The following is a 22,509-nucleotide window of genomic DNA, read 5'->3' as shown; positions in this document are numbered from 1 at the left end:
GGTTGAATACATTTTTAAACAATTAAATCAGATCTGGGCCACACGGTTGGTGTAGTGGTTGGAACAAGGGCGTTTCTGCATGGAGTTTGCATGTTCTCCCCGTGTGTGCGTTTTCTCCGGGTTCTCCGTCTTCCTCCCACAGTCCAAAAAAATGCAATATGGGGGTTTGGTAAATTGGTCAGTCTAAATTGACCGTAGGTGTGAATGTGAGAGTGAATGGTTGTTTTGGAGTACACCACCTATCACTCTATGTCAGCTGAGATTGGCGCAGCACCCCCCCGCGACCCTCCAGTGGAGGATAAAGCGGCAGCAAAGGATGGATGATGGATAGATCAGCTCTATTTGGGTGTTTATTTGGGTAAAATTAAGTTGTCAATAATTGATAATAATTATTTTATTTTTATTTATTGTATTTATTTATTTATTTAGTTTAAGCAGCCAAAGCCATTGCCATTTCGATAATGTCAAGTGGTAACTTGTCCCCCAAAATAATTGGAACTTTCGAGGCCTCCGAATTTGTGATTTGTTTTACGCCATGTTGATATTTTGCAAATGGAGGGTTAAAGTCGTCATCTGGACCAGGTACAACCAGCTTTTTATTATTTTAGACACAAAACAAGTGATTGAGACCATTATCTCCTCGGGAAGATGTTTACTGATGTAAAATCAATTCAAAGTGAACACTTATTTTTTTAGGGATCAAGGCGATAATTGAAAATGGTCTAATATTTCACTCACTAAAAATATGCGTCACATCCTATGTCTACGTCAAATGCGATATTAAAAACGTCCCAGAACCCGACAAACCTGTATTTTGAAACATGCAGAGACAATCCTTTCTTTGGATCCACATAATAATGCCAGCAGGTTTTCTCAAGCATGAACTATATAAAATCCTAATCATTTTTCAGTATTTATTTCAAAGAGATTTTACTTTTTAGATTTCATTACTGCAAAAAAAATGTTTTTTTTTTTTATCTGTAGTATATTTATATATAAAACAATAAATGATGTTATCTTCATTTTACGGCTCCACATTACATTTATTTGAGAGGAGAAGGGACGAAAAAGACTCTTTTAATACTAGAGGTTGCAGAGCCCTGGTCTATGGTTATGACACTGGATGACTTTGATCAGCTTTGTGTACCAACACAAATGAGCAGCTGTTTCTGTCAAGAAATGGGCATCACTGGTCATGAATAATGACATTGTGAAATTAATGACCTCAACTCCACAGGGCCCGTTTTATTATTAAAGGTTTATGTTGGGTGCTGGAAATGAGACACTTAATAAAACTCGGCCGATGTGTTCTGTCAGCATATAGAAATTATTTGCGTGGGGAAATCTCTCTTGTTTGAATGTAAGTAACACACAAGGATCTTGTTGCCCCAGGGTACATACAAAGCAGAATGTGTGTTTAATCAGCTGTGTTTCAGCCAAATGGCAGCATTCTAGAACATTCTGCAGGAATTCAGAGACACACACACGCTCTCTCTGCAAGGAAAATGGGCAAAGATGGAGCTCAGGTAGCTATAGATTTGAGTTCAACACACTGATGATTGAGTCAAACACAGTGTTACACAGCGACAGAGGTGCCCATATGGACAGTCCATTCATTAGCTCCTTCAGTTGCTGCTGTGACACCAGTGTTGCTGTGAGAGCCCGGGGGTTTGGGGACTGGAGCAGAGCAGGAGTTTTATGGCAGGGATTTACACTGTAACTGAGTTAAAACAATGACTTTGAGTGACAGTATTGATCTCTCTCTTATGCTCACTGGACACACATCTGACAAACTGAAGCCATTTACTGTTGCCCGTGGTGATGGATGGAGGGAGGCTAATTGAGGATCTAAATTCATCAGAGCCTGTCTGTCAGCACACAGTTGTTGGCAGATAACGGTATATTATTCTATTGGCAGAGGTCGGCGAGGTCAGAGTGTAAGGCTGGTGAAAGCAAAGGGTTCAGACACTTACGAGATGATGATGGACTACACTAGATATCAAGAACACACTGATTAACCCTCTTATGACCGTCATGATAATGGATTTATTTTGATTTTGTGGCTGTGGAATTGCCCCTTTTTCCAAGATAACTTTCACTTTCTATATCTGGCAGTTAGTCAACCGTTTAGGAATTACGGTAATGAGAAGCTGACGTCGCAAACAAACGTGTGACGCTCTGGTGAATCTTGTCCTGAGGGGCTACCGTAATGACAAGTATATGAGCGCAAAGCTCTATTTCTCTGCCATCCATCTGTCTACTACAGCTTTATCCTCCACATGAGGGTCGTGGGTGGTGCTGTGCCAATCTCAGATGACCTTGGGCGAAAGGCGGGGTCACACCCTGTACAGATTGCCAGTCCATAGTTTTTGAATTTTCTAGATATCACGGCCTAGGAGTTACGGTAATGAGGAGTACGCATGCCAAATGGTAACAGAAGGGTTAGAGCAACATTGAACAGACTAGTGTCCGGCTTTTCTCTGCTCAGTTGCCGTGAGCTGCCAAGTGCACATCTTGTGACAGAAACAGTTGACAGTCGGAATAAACACTTGGCCACAATATGACAACCAAATTCTTTATTAAAGGCATGAAATGACCTTCATTTAAAACCTCCAATTATGTCTGTTCTGGGTGTTGCATCAAAGCAGTGGAGAACCTCTGCCTCTATTTACCCAAAGGCACACACACTCACACAATCGCACACTCACAGATGACTTGTAACATAAACCCAATGGTCTCTAAACTTCGCTGTCACCCTGCCGAACAGAGGAAGTAATCTATTGATCCAGGAGGAAGAGCAACGGAGGGGTGAGACACACGGAGGAGACAACATTTAAAGTGCAAGGAAAGAGGAGCCGCAGATTTACTGAGTGTTTGGCTGAAAACCTGCAGGATAAATTTGATTAAAAATACGGGAAGGAATGAAATCATGGAAATGAGTCTGAAGACTTTTCTCACATACATTGTGTCCGTGCAGGAATTGGTATCATTTGAATTGGTTTGGTAAGTAGATGAGATAGATTTTAAGAGTTTAAACACTTTCCAAATAATAATTATATGATGTTTTTACCAATCATAAAATGTGATTACTTATTTTAAGAGCTTAATTAAATTCTGGCCTGGGCTCTATTGGTCATTGCCACATCCTCTTTGATGAAACAGCATTCATCACTGTACATCATCATCAACAGCTTAATTTTATTAAAGTCCTTATTAAGAAATAATGATGTTAAGTTCTCAATGTTTATAAAACATGTGAGGAACTGTCACATTTTTTACTTTTGTTTTTACATTTGTTCCTGTTCCTGAATCTAGATCATTTACTGGATGTCTCATTCAACATACTTTTGAAATTAACATACAAAATGAGTCGAGGGAAACTACTGAAATTCTGACAAAGAGTAGATGGATGAGACACGGGCAGAAGGAGAAGGGAAGAGGAAACGAAGAGGAAAGTACAGTGAATTGGTGGGATGGATAAAGTAGGTGGGTAGAATTTCCTCTACACTGCAGTTAGATAAACATCTATATGAATCTGCCTCCACAAGCCAAAATCCCTCCCCTCTTTGTCCTAATACAGAGGCCTATCATATTCCCCTGTCTCTGTACTATCCACTGTTAAAAATAGACATTTCCTCTTCTCCTCATCTCCATGCATGTGTCTTCCACCCCGCTTTTAGTCCGTCATCCTCTTGTTTTTCCTCCACATCCTCCTCTCGTAACACGCTGGAAGACCAACGCTTCCGACGTAAAGCCCTCTGAGGAGGTCAGAGGTGTGAAAGTGAAGAAGGGAAGTGACCAATAAAGTAAATAAAAGTGAGAAAAAAAGCAGCGATGTTGTGGCTTTCCACCTGTATAGGTATGGAGGTAGTTTGTATACTTTTTAACAAACCACGGTTGTGTTTTTACTTTCTATTCAGAAAGAAAGAGCTGAATTGAACAGTGTGGCAAATTGTTTCATAGTGCCATAGTTTTAAAGTGTTTGAGACAAAATGATCACCTGTACATGGAGCCATTTGTGGTGTTTCTACAATGCTTTTATGAGGACATGTTGGTTTGTTTTATGGATGCGGGAGCTATAAGATGCCTTTTGTGCCTAATCCTAACCACATTCATAACCAGAAAATGATGATCGTCACCTATGTTTCCTCATTTCTGCGATGAAATACCCACAAACAATATACATACTGTCATGAATCTTGAACTTGCACAAATATCTGTAGTTTACAGGCACTTTAACAACGCTGGCAGATCCCTGCAAGCGTGAGCAGTACTAAAGAAAAAGCCTTGACTTCAGGTATACAACTGGTGGCTCCAGTTAAGAGAAGGACCGTGTCAAAGACACAAGCAAGGAAAATATAATTTACAGAAAAGAGAAAATAAAAAGAGGATTTGGATGTGGCATTCATTTCATAAACCAGTGGCCACATTTATTTGGTTTGTGTCCAACTGAGCCTTTTGTTCCCGATAGATAAAGGAATACGGAACATAAAATGTGTATGACACACTGAAAAGCTTTTGCACTTTCATTTGAAAAAGACACATAACACATGAGAGACACCAATAAATGAATAGTTTTATTGAAAAGGAAACTTTCCTCTGAAGAAGGAAATATCTTTTTCAAATTAGCCTTAAAAAAAAAAAAGAAAAATGTACAGAATAGCTTCTTAAACGCAGCTTTAATGTCACAATACAGAGATTATGGATGTGGGTCAAGGCCAGAAGTAACCAGTTCAGACATGTTGTTTGCAACTTGACTGCAGAGAGGAATAATAGTGACTTAAATGTTCTGGTAAAAATGTGGGGGTGAAGCTTTAGCACTGCTGATGGACAGACGTGATAAAAATGAGGTATGATAATGGTCACTCGATAACAATTTAGTCAAAACTGTGAAACAGAAAAACATACAAAGCAAATGAAAAGGACAAAATAAGATAGAACATAAAAAAAAAACCACATTCATATTCACCATCACAGTGTTAAATGTTCAAATGTCGACAAAAACCTTTTCCAAGAAATCTCGTGTGTCATTCACAGTGGTCCCACAGATGCATGTGTGTACATAAGTATAACTGTGTGCAAAAAACCCCAAAGAAGCTTAAATGCTATAACAAGCAAATACCTGCTGTTCAAAATAGGAACTGTAATTTACAGAATAAAAACTCATAGCTCCTAACAGTTGAGATTTGTTGAGCAATTTTCAATAACCCTAAACTGAAATTAAGGCTAAAAGGGTCATATTATTAAAAAAAAACAAAAAACAAAACTCTAATTAGTCAATATTGATAACAATTGTGATAAGAACTTATTAACGATTGAGTTGAAACTAGAAAATAGTGTTGTTTTATGGCAGAAAACAACACACGCACACACTAATCTCAGTCTTTGACTTTTATCCCAAATCGCCTCTGGGTTGCTTTAATTGTTTTATACTTTTATAGTACAAAAACAAATAAAGACAACTTTTGTTTTCATAAATGTATTATTTTGTTTTCAAAATAATTTATTTTCAAACGTTCTTCACTCTGATTTCTGAATTAATAGTCTCTAATTAGCACTTTGGTGGATTTATTTTTTTCCCCCCTTTTAAAGCCCCAAATGGATTGTTACATGGTACTTTATTCTAATTATGAGAACTCAATTAAAAAAAAAAAAAATTGTGACTACAGAAATGAACGAAACTTTCTAAATGAAACAATGCAAAGGTTCCATCAATCACAACGCCCAGTTTGCTCCTGGCTCCCATACTCTCACACTGCAAAGGCTTCGCAGAGCTGTGGGAGTTTATCTCCAGTGCTACACTAACTAACAATTTCCTTGGGAAAAAAACACACCAAATACTATTCAAAGTAGTTTGAAAGTGACTCTAACAGTAAAGAAGTAAATTCTGCATATAATATAAACACAATATACAGTTTAAACAGCTAGAACGCTACAGTATGGTCAATAATACCACTTGAAATGTGGAATTTTATGCATCAGTGAAAGTGCACAGGCCCCCTTTTTTAGTTATTAATGGATGCAGACATGAATCAAGTGCACACTCTTAAGATAATGCAATTTAAAAGCATCAGTTATCTGAAAACATAAGATGGCGCCTTTATTTTTCTCTCCTTATTAAATTTGATGACCAATTTGGTTGTCTGAGGTTTTGGAATAAACACGTTTTTTTTTTTGTTTTTTTTAACTCTATTAAACTGCGATATCTTCCCTCACACCACTCAAAGCGTCCCGAAAAACTCCTCCAATCAAATATTCCTTACACATCTGCCCTGACCTCAATCTCAGCCGACACCATCTGTGGCGCGCGCGGGAGGTACAATGTTACCTATGTGGACACGCCACGCATATGTGATGCACTTAAGCACATGACATGTGCATGTAATTATTAATTTATGTATGCTTTTGTGGGTGTGAGCACATAATGTAACTGAGATGTTCATCACTGTGACTGTGTATGTGGAATTTAAAACATGACAGGGACACAGTAAAAGTCCAGGGCAGCCCAAACTCTTAACCTTATTATACATGTACGGTATGTATGTCTTTGCGACTCACATGTATCACTAAAGAGAAACCTTTGTGCATGACTGCATCTCTTGTTCAGATAAGAAGGATGGGTGGAGGGCAAACCGAAGAGACTCTCATTTCTGATCTTGTGTGCGTCGGGGTGTGCCTGTACTGAGCGCTGACAGATTTAACAGTATGTTCGCTGATAAGTTGCAGGTAAGATCAACATCTTATACTGTCCGAAAAGAAAAAAAAAAAAACAAAGATCTATCTTTGATCTATACTGTAGTAGGGCTGAATAATTGACCGGAATTGTATCGAAATCGCCATAACACAGAGCCCCAGGACATGGGGAAAAAAGATCGTCTCAAAAGCCTGGCATTGCATGGAATCATTATTAGCGAGAAGCAATTAAACAGAATAATGTGGCACGTTTTCCACTGACGCCACTCGACTCGACTCTGCATGGTTATTTTGCGTTTCCACCAGCAATAGTACCTGTTACCTGGTAGTTTTTTTAGTATCTGCTCTGGCGAGGTTCCAAGCGAGCTGAGAAGATACTGTGCGTCACAGACTGCCGTCACAGGAAGAGGCATGAGGACGAACAGTGCCGGACTGTAGATCAGTTAAAAAGACTTAACAATCCTAAAAACGTGGGTTCATCTCGAACAATTACCAGGTAAATGTCTAAAATCTCATTGTTTAACAGTCTGGTGTATTTAGCGACAAACCCTACCGCTATATTTCAGTCCAGTGACTGTGTCAGACGGAGTCTGCGCTCCGGTCATGGAGGAAGTACTGAACAAATATTTTTTTAATTAACTGTTTATAATGATTCTGTTACACTGAAAACAACTGCTACACAAGTCACTCGTTTGTGTGTCGTGGGTAATACGAAGTCAAGGTAGTTTCATGCAGCCGTGCAGTGATGACTCCGCCCACTTTGAGTAGGTGCCCCGTACCTTGGCACGACACTTCACCATCACACTATCTATGTCCATCCCGAAGCTTCAGCCCTCTTCACTCGCTTTACTGTCCTTGAAATTCACAAGAACGTTATTAATATTATTCATTTCGTGCCCACATTATACCTATTTTTTGGGAACAAATTAGTTGTTTGTGGCCACAAATCAGAGTTTTTTTTCCCCACGTCATGTCTCGGGCTCCATACAATACAGCTTGCTGCACTTTTTAAATAGCAGGCGCAATATTTCTTAAAGCCAAAATGAGTGAAAAATTTTGATTTAACATTGTCCTGACCGAAAACATCTTTGTTTCTCACAGAGCTGCACAAATATCATACGGTAATCATTTTAAATATGTTAATCAAATGAAAAAATAATCACCATTAGATATTTATTCAAAACTGCACCACACGGTTTACAGAGCTGTTGGTGGTGGACGGGGAGGAAAAACCCTCTTTTCTCTGCTGGAAGTGTGGGATGTTCTGACCGGTGTGGCGGTGAATACTGTACCTGCGCTGCTAATTTAATGCTTATGCTGCAGTTTGACAGCAAAAGTGCCTCCCTCTCTGATGACCTTTATTACGTGCAGTTTGGCGCTGTGCAGCTGTATGAAGGAATGTTGTGAACTGGTCTTCAGCACGCGGGGTCTGCATGGCGGTGCACAAAATCAGCTGCAGTTTGTCGAGAGAGGGTTCAGTGGAGGTAGGAGGGAGATGTAGGTTAATGGCTGTTTCTGCTCCTCTCGCCTGAATGATTCATCCTCTGGGAGGCTTTTATGTGTCTCTGAAGAATCGTTTTGATTGGATGATCAGGCTGCTGTGTCCCAGAGCTCTACCTGGTTCTTCTACCTTGAAAAATTAATAATGAGCCTGAACCTGACCTGTGTATTTTCCACTACACGGCTCAAGTCTCAGAGGTTTGGGTGTTTTTTCCATTACTATAGGAGTTGTCTTTTCAATTGCCTTGATCGTTTGTCATTTTATACGCGACCCAGACACACAAACTAGTGATGAGCAAAGCAGTTGTTTTAAATCTACTGAATCATTAGAATCAGTTAATTAACTAGATTAGTTCAGTACTCTCTGCGTGACCGGAGCACAGACTACGTCTGACACAGTCACCGAACTGAAATACAGCTAAACGAGTTGCGATGCCGCTCAAAATCACCGGCTTTCGGCAGTGCGGTCGCTAAGTACGCCAGAACATTTTAGACATTTTCTTGCTAAATGTTGATGATTAATATGTGTTTTCAGGATTCCCACGTCTTTTTAACTCATCTACAGTTCAGAATTGTTCGGTTTGATTCTTATGTCGGACGTCGCGCTCCTGACTCTTTCAGTGACGACACTCTCTGACCAATCAGTGATCGGCAGTCTGTTGACGTCACATTTTTAGTATCGGCTCAGCTCGCTTGGAACCTCACCAGAGCAGGTACTAAAAAGTATCAGGTACCAGCTACTATCACTAATGGAAAAGCAAGAAAAAAAACGAGTAGAGTCGAGCCGTGCCGAGCTGTGCTACAACTGTATAGTGGGAAAGTGCCGTGTGTGTGTCAGTGGGGGTGGGGTAAGTCTATGGGTGTGTTGTGACCTCCCTACAGAGCCCACTTCCTTCATTTACATTGATTGATGTGTGGATTCCCCTCTCCTTCACCGTCTGCCATTTCCTTGCTCCTGTTTTCTCCCCACACTCGCTCTCTCTCTTATGAACACACACACACACACATACAGTACATCTTTCTCTCTTTCAGTCTCTTGTGTGTCCATCTCCTTTAGCGTGAGACCACCTCCACTGGGATGTTCTGAAATAACACACAGCCTGAAGGGAAAAACAAAAAAACTTAAAAACCCAAAACAACTGTAAGGGCAAAAAACAACACAAATGTCAAAATAATAATATTAAACTGTAAAATAATAATGACAACAATGATAATAACAGTAAAAAAAATTAAAATAATCAAAAGTTGCATTAGTTGGAGAGAGGTCTAGTTGTTTGAAGTGTCAGTACCATGGACAATTTAGTATAAAAGTGATAAAATGAGTGTTAAATATCTTCTAGGTTAGAACATCTGATATTAGAAGAGAGAGGTTTAGTAAATTAGTCATGCTCCTCACATCAGTGCAGCAGCAGATATCCTGGAGTTACGAGGTGTACTTTATCATGTCTGAAACAACAGGTTCAAAAACTGAGGTCATGTCGACACAACTCATCCCCCAAACACCATCTTTGTGTGACATTGTGACACATTTTCAAAGTCCAGACTAACTCAACTTAATAATAATAAGATTAAAAGTAAACCTCAACCATTGCATTTAATGGACACAGTCATTCCCACTTTTCATCAACGATAACCAGCCGCATGTTTCTTTATGAAATATATAACATGCAATAACATCACAGCCTCATGTGTGCTCAGTGCATATGTTGAGTTAGTAAAATAACAAACACGGCTTCATGTTGGCTACACATACTAACAGTTGATATTTAGATAGATTTAGATTAGGTTCCTATTTTGACGCCACACACCCCTCCACAAACAGGAAAGGTTTGCCCCGAACACTTTCTGTAATTACTTAAAAGTCAAGTCTTTAACTTGAAGTCGTGAAAGATAGATAAATGTGGTTGTTGCCGGTGTGTTGTTGTTTGTGGCAGCCACAGAGAGAACTAGTGTGTGCTTCACGTCACTCACCAATGTTTCACAATAATCCACAGAGCGGAGAAAAGGAATGTGTACATTGTACACTGAGCATCCCAGTGAGACAGTCGTACTGTACAACATCCTGAAGCCACCATTCAGGTTTGTTGTTTTAGCGACACTATAATGACAGTAATACTTCATTTATTCACCTATGTTTCCCAGTTCAACAGACAACAGCAGAGGACTTTTTTTTTTTTTACTTGGTTTGTCTCAACAAGATGTCAAACTTTATATGATAGATAGATTGTGGGTGTTGAAGAAACACCTGTCAATCACATGGCTGTTGTGGGTCTAGCTCCACCCAGTATAGTACCATTACTCCGGTCCCCCAAAGGAAAAGGGAACCGAAAAATGAAAGGGTTGGGGTCGGGGTCAAAAATCTTTCTGGAGTGATCACAGCTCTATATACTGTCCTCTCCTGCTGGCCAGAGCATAGTAGACTCAGATTGAGTTTAATATCACAGTAACTGAAAACATGCTTATTATTTTATACCCTGTCCCTGCTGCTGCTGCTGGTGCTGCAGGTCTGGGGGAAGAAGGATGTGTAATTAGGGAGCGAGCGCAGTGGAAATAAAGGCAGACCGAGGAAGTAATGGCGGAGACGTTTGTCAGTGCAGGAATGTAAAGGAGAAAACCATCCGAGGCAGCTGACACTTTATGATAGAAGACAGGCTGAGGCGAGCCAAAAACAACAGCCTGCTTTCCCCCTTAAGCTGGCTTTGCCATTTCTGTTTTGTGGAGAAGGTTGCAGTTTGGCAGCAGACTAAAACTAAGCCTGACAAAAAAAACCAACAAATGTATCAATAACACTCACTTTACAAGCACTAGAGTGTGACTGTGGAGACAATAACCCCACAGTTTGCTGCTCGGAGGAAAGCTTCTTGAGATTCCTTGCTCTGCTGCTGTCACAGAATCACCTCATAACAATCCACCAGAGACCGCTCTCAGGCTCTCATTTGTACCTGGACTACAAAATACAATGATTCAGCTGAATGCACGTGTTTGTGAACAGTGGAAGTTTAGTGGATTAACAATTCCAGGACACAGCAAAGGAGTGTAACATCAGAAGGGGTTTATTTTTTTCTTCCTATCCGTGTGGTGGGTTATGCATTTAGCCAAGCCAAAAACTGGGTCAGGGCCCAACTTCTCAGCTGCAGAAGTACCTTGATGAGGCAAGGAAATGACCGCTCTAACATGCTTCTGTGTATCATATGCACTGGTGGCTCAGTGTGTCAGAGCAGCATGCCTCCCTGACTCACTGCTGTCACAGTTTCATACTGAAAAACGTCAACGTCACTTCTGGCTGCTAATCAGTGCAAGTCCTTGTGGGAGGAGGGAGAAATCTTTTTCTTCCTATGACTCACTTCATAACCAAAGCCAGTAAATGGGGCAAAATGTGTCTCAGCTTGAGGCCTAACGCTGCACTGATGAACTACGGCTATAACTGGACGTCTTTTGTCTGCTGACCTTTGTTAGCGCCAGGTGCTGCTTTGTGTGTGTGTGTGTGTGTGTGTGTGTGTGTGTGTCTAAAGGTGGTGATTCACTTCTGTCACAGATTCAGCTACAGTGACGATGATTTGGTTTGGTTTTAGTTTTGGGAGCAGAGCGGGTTGGCAATGACGCAGGTTGCCATGGCAACAGCATGCAACGGGCAACAGAAGTCAACCATGTTGTGCTGCAGACCTTCTGACAACGGCACCCACACGCACAATACAAGAACGTTGTCTGTCTATATCTCTCAAACAGAATCACTTTTTCTCTTTCATATTACACACACACACACACACAGATGTGTGCAGCTATTTATCTTAGACTCTGCAGTGACTTCCATTCATGTGGACAGCCAAAACAAAATGTTATCCCTAACCTTAACCATAGCCACTTAATCTCTAACCCTACCCTTAACCATAACCACTTAATGCCTAACCCAATCCTTAACCTGACCACAATTCAAATCTCAGCCTCAAACCTTACCAGTTCCTCGGGAATGAGGTTCTGCCTCATTTTGACCCAATTTTAGTCTCCATGAGGGCTACTGGTAACAAAGTCAAGGTCCCAAAGAGGTAACATATACAAGAACACACACACACTTTACAAAGCGTCAACATGTGAGTTGCTCGGTGCTACAGTGTGAAAGGATTAAACCGTGTTTCTCTTGCTTTTCATTCTGTCACGTTTGAAGATGGCTACACTTTGACAAAGTCTAAGAGGATTATACATTATACTGTTACTAGACTATTTCAGTTTTTAGTCTATTGTGCAGTTAGTGTCCAGTTTATTTATTTTAACAAGCTCTCTGGGACTATGACGAAAACATACTTACATATGAACTAATAAGGGAGAGTAACATTTCAGTTTCAATGCCGAATCCAACTGTCCTTATCCAGCTGATGTGAGCAAGTGTTTTACACGATCCATGTGTGTAATATAGCACATACTGACAAGTGTTCCTTTATTGCTATCACTGTATTTAGCGACGCACACACAAACACACTTTACATGCACTCTGTGTACCATCTGTTAAATCAGCACATTATCTGAACATACTGTACATTTGTTGTTTTTTTTTCCTCTTTCCTCAGCTTCAGTCTGCTTCTTGCCGAGATGTGATTTTTCTGTGTGTGTGTGTGTGTGTGTGTTTTTTTCTCATGTCAGCTAAGAAAAGCCTGGACAGCTCAGCAAAATCGTTGGTCTTGGCAACTGAACGTAGGCTGGACCTCAGGAAGTGCTGCTGTAAATCCAACTGGCTGCTTTGTGGTGCTGCTAACATACAGTACGAGCTGTTGTAGTCTTGCTGTTCTGGAAGTGACGAGCAGCATGAGACGGACACATGCAGAGTGAAGGCTTTCTCTTAGGTTTTCACATTTTTCTTTCATTCTCTTACATTCATTTGTTGATATTTTTCACATCCATGCCATCTTTGTCACACACACACACACACACACGAGTCTGGTTTCCATGACTTCGGATGACATTACATTGACTTATATTCATTTTCTGTAGACTCTAAACTCAACCGTAACTACTCCTGGCCTAAACCTAACCTCATCCTAACCATTACAACACTTCTTCACCTTAAAATGTATGAATTTACAGTCTTGTAACATGGATAATATTCTTTTAATCTGACTGAACGACATCAATCTGTGTGGAATAATCTCTTTTAAAGACTGTTTTCTGTTTGCATTGCTGACAGCGTTGAGTCTGCTGTTCTACACTTTGTGGGTGAGATGTTGTCCGCACACGTGTTTTATGTCTTTTTATGTTTTTATTTATTTAATTACTGCTGTACAGCACTTTGGTCAACTGCTTGTTGTTGTTTTTTGTTTTTTTTAAATGTGCCTTATGAATAAATTGGATTGGACTGGCGTTTACAGTGTTTGTCCATGAATAATGGGCCAAGACACTTAACCGCCAAGTTGCTCCTGATGGCTGTGCTGGCAGCATATGTCACTTATAAGTCACTTTGGAAGAAATCACCCGTACACACTTTGCACCAACACTTTTCATGTTGTTGAAGCGACGCAGGAGAGAGAGAGAGGGGAATGGTAAAGGCAGCTTAAGACATGAAGTTGCACAAAGACATACTTCATGCAATGATTGCTTGCACTGCTTGTTTTTTTTCCAGGCGCATCGTCTTTCTACTACCTCTTGTTTGACTGAGTCAGTGAAAAATACTCAGCAAATTGTTAGTGTTGGCTGTAGACCACGCGCTGGACGTCAATAAACTCTGGCCTGATTTGACTGATTTGAAAACGCCAACAAATACTTAAGCGTTCTGACTAAGGGATATTCAGGCACAGACGTGCTTGTAGGGGGAAAAACAAACAAAGAAATCATCTGTGATTGACAGTCTTGCCTCTAACATACACATAAAACAAGACAGAGGGCTTACTGTCTCCTTCTTTCTCACATTTTATACTCTCTTCTTTGAAGCACTGATTGCTGATATTTCGTCTCTCCATCTACTGCACATCTACAGTCACACTGTCACTCATATGCAATGTACACACACACACACAGGTTTGTGCAGCTATCCTTTTAAGGACTCACATTGACGTTCATTTGAACAGCCTAACCATGCATTATCCCTTAACTTAAGGCTAACCTTAACCTAACCACAATTCAAATCTTAGCCCTAAAGTTAACCAGTTCCTCAGAAATCAGGTTCTGCTTCATTAGGGGCCAGGTTTTGGTCTCCATGAAGACTACTGGTCCGGACAAGGTCAGAGTTTATGCGATTAAAATTGTCCTAAAGAGGAAACAAAGTACACACACACACACACACACACACACTGCAGAGCAGAGCTGCTGACCTTAGCATTCAGCAGTGATGGGAAGGCAGGACCAAGAAGACTGAGGCATCCTGGCTCAGTCTGGACAGGCGAGCAAAGCAATCAATTAATCCATCAATACGCCTCTATCTGTTGTAGTGCTGTTTTCAATCGCTCACTCTCTCTCTCTCTGACTCTCTCTCTCTCAACGTGGCTCTTTTGTGCAGAGATGCACAAATACACAACCCTAAAGCAGCCAGATACAATGTTAATGGAATCCAATAGAATAGAATAGAATAGAATAGAATAGAAAGGTTGAATGTAATTTTTCTAAGAACAATGAGATAAGGAGCACTGCCACATTGTAACTCGATGTGTTTAGACGCTGATCGATAGCTGCAGGCTCATTAACGTAGACCTTATCATAAAGACATCTATGTGCTACATGTGCACACTTTGTAGCAGCTGTGACCTTTTACTGAGAAGAACCTGCCTGGCTTTGGAGAACAGGACACTGTCTGAAGAAAAACATCACACACTGTACACATGTACACGTACACAGTTTTGAATCCTAGCTACACGTTACTTTGTGTACTCGGATTATTAATATAATGAATAATGATCACAGCAATTTATTAATAGCAATGACTTCAATGATGCATGACTAGCAATGACTAGCAATGATGTTTCCCATAAGAAATGCAAAGGATAATGTGCTTGAAACCAAAAAACATTTTGTGCTTGTCACCACTGATCAAACTCAACTCAAAGACCAGTAATACAATCTTATTAACAAGTTATAATACCTTATTAAGATAAATATGGACTGAAACACACACAAAAAACTGCCTGGCAAGTGAAAAAATATTGCATATATTGCCTTGATTGAATCTGTTCAGTTTTTGCATAATCTTAAAACTGTTGACACAGTTTGGCACAAAGAAGCCTATGTAACAGTTACTAATGTTGTTGTTTATCGTTTGTAAAACAAGCCACTGCCTGCTCGTAAGTACTATATATATGTTTTAGTGTATGATTAAACTGCTGTTTTTCATGTAAACATTGGCAGAACTTTTTTATTTTCCCGGCAATCAATTACAAATTTGAAAACTAAAAGGTTTTTTCTACTCCTACACATGCCATCATGGAGTTCATTTGTATTTATTGCAAACAGTGCCACCAAATATTAACTGTCCAAAAGAATGGTAATCCTTGTTATTCAAATTAAATACTTTCCAATAATCAAAGCACTCATTTTGTTGCATATTGGAGTGGCATTTATCTAGTGATTACATGATGGACAAACCATTATTTCTTGTCTGATCAATGCTCAGGGCCAAAGTATACACTGAAAATATGATTTGTATGTCTTTTAATAAAATAACAGCTGCCGCCAGACGAGCTAAAATCCCAGACTTGTGTATCTTCAGTGTCCTAAATATGGAGATAAACATGTAAACAGTGCATGTGCTGAATAAGCTGTATGATCCCTAGCTTTCCTTATATGCATTTAAAGTCCATTTATGTCATCTGCTTATCAATTGGGAAAAAATAATCCAATTTTAAACTCCCTTATATGTTTCTAAATGGAAACATGATGCTTTACATGATTTGGTTGCTCTGTAATTATTTCATTTGTGCCGCTCACAAATAGTGAATATACATAATGTTCCGTTCCCACACGGCACTCCCAGTTCCTACTAACTAATTTTTCCCTCTCTGGCTGTTTGCAAAAGGTCAAACCGACCAATCCAAGACAGGAACTGATGTGTGGCTGCACAATGGACTCTCTGACTGATATGAGATTAGAGAGAGGGAGAGAAATACCAGTGGATGGTCACTGCCAATTCACTGACACTTTTTTGTCCACTAACAAAAAAAATGAAGACTTTTGATTGCCTTATTTCACACGCGGGTGCTTTCATATTATCTTAAAATAGTAGCTGATCATCTGGAGTTTAGACGGTGATGTTTTTTGTTTTCCTTTTCTGCATTTAAATGGTAAATGGTCTGTATTTATTTGGCGCTTTTCTACTCTTGATGACCACTCAAAGCTGCTTTACACCACGGTTTTTGCCATTTACCCATTCACACTGCATTTTTCCATTACTCATCTTTCATACCCATTCACACGCTGCCAGCGCGGTCTCTTGCCCCAGGGACTCGTAGACTAGGAGTTGAACCCACAACCTTCCAGTTGAAAGACGACTCACTCTACCACTGAGCTACTGTCGCCCCTTAACCTATCCTCTACTAGAAACCCCATTGCTCCCGGGGAGAAGTGAGGGTTCCTGGCTCAAGAGTACCCCAGCCCCTTTGACTTAGTGGGGACTCAAAACCGGCAGCCCTCCGGTTACAAGCCAAGCTCCCTTTCCACTTGTCCATGCGCTGCCCCAACCTTGTTATTGTTAATTCAACGAGCTTCCTTGTTCTGTGCATTTAAAGTAAAAATCAAAACAATGGCACATTATCCTATTTTTCTCCGTTCCGTTTGATAAGCTTAAGAAAACTGTGACAGCACAGTGAGTGGTGTGTTTGTTCAATTAGAGGCAAGAATAATTAAAATCTCTGCTATTAGAGCACTCGGCGTCACGGCTGTGTCATCTAACAGGCTTATGACATTAATGATCGCCCACATTCTGTGCATTATCAAAGACAAGTCTGTCATAACCTACAGAAAAATGGCAAGCTTGGGAGTGCGCACACTTTTCCACTAAATTGGGTCTGGGGTTTGTTTTTAAAAAGTGAAATTATACAGCAATAACTGCTAAAACAATGGCACATTTTCTTTTTTCACTTTAATAGCCGTAAGAAAACTGTGGCAGCACAGTGAGTGGTATGTTTGTCCAATTAGGTGCAACAATAATTAATGTCTCTGCAATCATCATTAGGGGTGAGCTGTCGAAACAGATTTAAGAGCAATATTGATCTCCAACATGTTGGCAACATTTCAAATCAGATCCTGAACTCCCTCAAATATGTCATTAAAGGTGTACACATACATGTATAAAGCGGCACGATGCTGTGGTAACCCAAAGGCACATCTTAGTCTTGGAAGTGCACAGACAAGGTCTTCAGGCAGCGTATCGCTTTGGAAAAGAAACTTCAAACAATCCCTGCCCTCAGGATCTGCCAAAGGCATTTAGACTTGTATTATTCCTCCAGCTCCAAGCGTCAGAGTGTGAAAACAAACAAAATTGTTCCTTGTATTCCAGGAGACAAAGTGAAATCATAAACACAACCATGACGCCTTCTAACAGATTAACATGGACATGTTCCAAACCCAGGGATCACAGGGCACTATGGCCTAATCAACCATGGTGGTAATACAAGGATAACTTGAAACGTGAAAATAGTCTTCTACAGCATTAAATAGAACTGAAACTATATTCATTGTAAAATGTGGATTTTTTGTTGCTCCAGCAATTGGTTCTTGTTCCTTTCAACTGCATACAACCCTTATTTATTGTATTCATGATGCCATTTTTGTAAATTATGTTCCCACAAATCTCAAGGCGCCAAAACGGGAGTTCAGACTCTTATGTGTGACACAACACGAGGAAAAAGCCTTGATCCTTTCCTTGACCCTAACCACATTCATAACTGAGAAATGATTATCATTTTATCATTTATCATAATCACAACTGCCACGTCTGTAAACAAGTAAATAAACAACATCATTTCGGTTCAGACACATGAGCTCACAAGTATCTGCTGACACGAGCCGTCAGGTGACAGTAATCCAACAAAAACAAAACATTTAAACAGACTGTAAATCACTCGACCTTTCAGGACTTGTGTTGTATTAACTGCATGTTCATAAATATTAATATTGTTTTCTTATTAGTATTTAGTGTAGCTGAAATACGCATGATCCATCCATCTTCTTTAACTACAGCTGGCTTTCATCTTTGTCAGTTATACTATAAATACACTTTCTTTTAGTTGATCTACATGTCTTGAGTTTTTTTCAGCATTCGGCTCCGTAATGGAAAAAAAACTGCACAGCAATTCAGTTACCCGTAGTTTCAGTACAGTGACTCAGCGTAATATCTTTCGGCCATTTACCTCAAATAGCCAACTGACCTGCAAACAAGACGTTACACTTGCTGACGTAAAAACAACAATAACAACAAACAAACAGAGTTTTGACACGGCACGCATCAGTCAAACTCTCCAGCCAACTGACCTTTAACGTGTCCTTGTTATTTTACAACTGACTGAGAGGACATGACGTATATTGTTGTTTGCTGCTGTCAGAGCTCACAGATGCCAGATGTCTGTCTCTCAGTCCTGCTCCAAACTCTAATAATTAAAACTGCTTGGACGGATTGACGTGAAATTTTCGTTCAGACATTTCTGTCAATACCACTGAATGATGTTTTTTTTTTTCCTGCAGCCGTCACGAAACTGAAATGTTTCTAGATTGACGTAACGTAATTTCCCTCAACCTTTCATCTAAGGTAGGGCTGCCAATCGTTCCGTGAAATGAGGAGAAACCAGGAGTTACATCGCGCTCGTTCAGCTGATGCAGATTGACCCTGTTGCAAGTTGATGAACCATCAAAACAAAACACCATTTGAAGTTTAAATAACTCAAACCTGTGGATTATCCAAACATCTTTAGACACTGGATGTGAACGCCCCGCTTTGATTGACAAGACTAGGAAAGTTCCAAATTCTAAATTCTGATCTTTTTTGTACTGGATTTGCTGCTTATCATAAATCTAATGACAGACCTATAAAATGTTTTTATTATTCGACTCGCTCAGTTCATATGCTTCGATTTTGGGAGGGTGAGCTTTGGTCATCAAAATCCCAAGTGCTGGATTTACATGTCGCACTTTTCTGCAGAGAGATGATGATGAAGAAGAAGAGGAGGAGGAGGAGGAGGAGGAGGTGGGTGCACTGAGCATGCTCTGTGGTGCCTCAGGCCTCGAGTGGAGCTGTGCTGACCTTGAAGGTGTCATATCGATCGATCGCCACTGAGAAGCTGTGTGTGTGTGTGTGTGTGTGTGTGAGAGGGAGAGAGAGAGAGAGAGAGATGGAGGCGTGCAACTCTGCCAAACAAGGAGAAAACTGAAACCCGCACTAATGATGAATCATTGATAAGTGGACAAGAGAGAAATATCTCCCTCCTTTTCTTTCTTTGTCTCACATTTTATATTAGCTCACTTTTTTAACACCCGCTTCCTCTCAAACTCCATGTCCCCCTCTCTCTCTCTCTCTCTGCAATTCTCACCCATTTCTTGCCAAATGTCAATTTTAGCATTCTTTTTTTTTTTTTTTTACCCCCTCCACTTTACGACAGTTTCACTTTCAATCACTCTTTTTCCCGCCATCTTGACATTTCTGTGTCTCTCCTGCATCAGACCTCGGTGTCATAAATCCCACCTCCCTCTCTTTCAAGGTGCTTTGGAACGGCACGTACAGACGCTGCACGGCGTTTGTCAGATGTGCTTGGTCTCTGCAGTCTGTTTGGGAGGGTCATTAAGTGTCATTTTATGGAACCTGTTCTTCCAAAAGGCCTATGTCAGCTTCCCTCATATATCCCTCATATTTCTCTCTTGATGTCTCAGGCGCTGAGACGTTTGTGCTAATTTATGCAGTGAAGAACATTTGGACGAATGTTTTGCCGTTTTTTTGTGTTCATGTATTTGTGAGCGATGTGTCTCTATCATGTGATGGACTGGCGAACTGTCCAGGGTGTACCATGCCTTTTCACCCTATGTCAGCCTGGATTGGCACCAGCGCCACCATCTTCTGATCTCTCATGCAAAATTAACCTTATCTTCAACAAGACTTGAATTGAAGACGTCCGTGCATGTCGTAGTTTGCTGGCACTTGAATTTTCACAAGATGACCATCGCCATGTGCCGATCTGTGGTAACCTAACAAATTTTGTTAGGTGAAACGTAGGAGCCTTTGTGTGGTATTTTAGGCCCACACTCAGAAGATTGTTTCTTCCTCCTGAGGGAGACAACATAGTCTCACCAAACCTGATTTGTTTCCTCCCTGAGAATGGAAGGCTGTATTGATCAGGCAGGTTTAGACTAATTTATGAGCGGGCTGAATCTTAAACAACACTGACAAGTACCAAAGGAACTAAAGTTGCTTGAGAGAATTTACCTTTCCTTGTCTCCAGAACCCTGCAATGATCCTGTAACATTTAAAGCCGCAAATAAATTGTGTTCTTTGTGGCTCTGCTGTGTGCCTGAAAGCCATGCCCAAAGATATAAAACATTTATCATGGCAAAGTCTTTGGCTTTGACTTTACGATAAAGGCTGTACAAGTTTTAATATATCCACAGCAAAAACAAGCATCGGCGCCCAGTATATCATCAATGATTATTCTATATTCCCTCTCTAAACACTCAAACACTCACTTTTCATCTTCTTAATATTATATTTAACCCTGTGAGGTTCAAAGACACGCGATAATAGGTAAAGTATCCAATCCTGTGTATGTCATGTTCCGGCACGACTCGACTCGTCGCGGCTCGACCTTCTCTACGTTTTCCATGACGATGGTACTTACTCAATGTGGGCGGAGTCATCATAGCACGGCGGCATGAAACTGCCGTGACGTCACTTTATATGCGACACACACACAACCTAGTGACTTGCAAAGCAGTTCTTTTCGGTGTACCGAATCATTAGACTCAGTTCAATAAATAGATTTGTTCACGGAATCGTTCCGTACTTCCTGCTGACACTGTCACTGCACTGAAATACGGTGAAACGGGTTGTGATCCCAGCTTTCGCCAGTGCTGTCGCTAATTACACCAGACTCCTCCTTCTCATCAGATTTTCGATGTTTCCTTGCTAAATGTTGGAGATTAACGCATGTCTTCGGGATTTTCAAGGATCACTTCCAGTGGCGACACTCTCTGACCACTCCGTGGCCAGCAGTCTGTTGACATCACTTTTCAGTATTGGCTCAGCTCACTTGGAACCTCACCAGAGCAGGTACCAAAAAGAGTACCAGGTTCCATCACTAATGGAAAAGCAAGAAAAATCGAGTAGTAGAGTCAAGTCGCGCTGGAACTGTGTAGTGGAAAAGCGCCCTATGACACACTCTCTGCACACTTTGCGATCACAGCGTGAACACCATCGTCAGCAGCCCTTGCTGTATTCATGCATATGGACTTTAGGTGGACTTTAGTTGACTTTTTGGAGACATTAACCATGTGTACTTGTGCACAACTGTTGTTGTTGTTGCTGCTGCTGTTCCCACACACAGCAACTCTAACTCCCTGTCTGACTCTGCACTCTATACTGACGCCACCATCTCTCAGTATCTGTCAACACACTCACCCGAGTGTCAACACGCTGCAGGGCATATATACACCTGGATGTATAAGGAGCACTGGGAGAGGATGTTGTTAGTGGAGAGGAGAGGAGAAGGAAGAGGAAGAAGAAGGGCAAAACTGTAATATGACCTAACTTTCTCAAACAGAAGTGCATACATGTGCAAAAAAATGGTGAGACAACAAAACATACATACATATAAATAGGCATGTATAGGGGGCACATGTGAAAACGGATACATAATTTCCTCCAGAGTAACCTTATTCAGCTCTCCGAGAGAAAGAAGACACCCCACACACACACACAATGTATATACTAGCTGCTCCATCTGTCTTCGACTCCTCCTCTCTGAGGGGCCATAAATCAATCACTGTCAAAATACTGCACCTCAAGACTCACACATAGAAATGCACACACACACTTGGTAATATACATGTATTGATTTTGTGACTACATTTGAAAAAAATTATTATTTATTTGCCTTATTATTCTCTTTTTGTCATTTGAATGTCAAGTGTGGACACTTTAATGCAGGGGTGTCAAACTCAAATGACCTGGGGGCCAATGAGCATCTAGTCTGGTCAAGCGGGGGCCGACATAGAGGAAAAAAAGTGGAAAAAACAACTATTCAGTAGCCGGTGGGCAATATAAGATATTCATTATGATATTAAACAGAATTGCAAAGTAAAAGTGCTTGTTTTGATATAAAATGATTCACAATAAAAACATATTTATGATGCACAAAAACTGAG

The 22,509-nt window shown here is 40.5% G+C and overlaps 1 protein-coding gene across 1 annotated transcript in view; it reads right to left on the bottom strand.

The window, feature by feature from the left end:
* Positions 1-22,509, bottom strand: part of ntrk2a (neurotrophic tyrosine kinase, receptor, type 2a) — a gene marked incomplete at its 3' end in the record, with an annotated part of 59,721 nt that overhangs the window by 17,784 nt on the left and 19,428 nt on the right. The gene's annotated exons all lie outside the window — the stretch shown is intronic.

The sequence above is a fragment of the Solea senegalensis genome, linkage group LG5, assembly GCF_019176455.1.
Source record: "Solea senegalensis isolate Sse05_10M linkage group LG5, IFAPA_SoseM_1, whole genome shotgun sequence".
Taxonomy (NCBI): Eukaryota; Metazoa; Chordata; class Actinopteri; order Pleuronectiformes; family Soleidae; genus Solea; species Solea senegalensis.
This window is presented reverse-complemented; position numbering and strand designations above follow the sequence as displayed.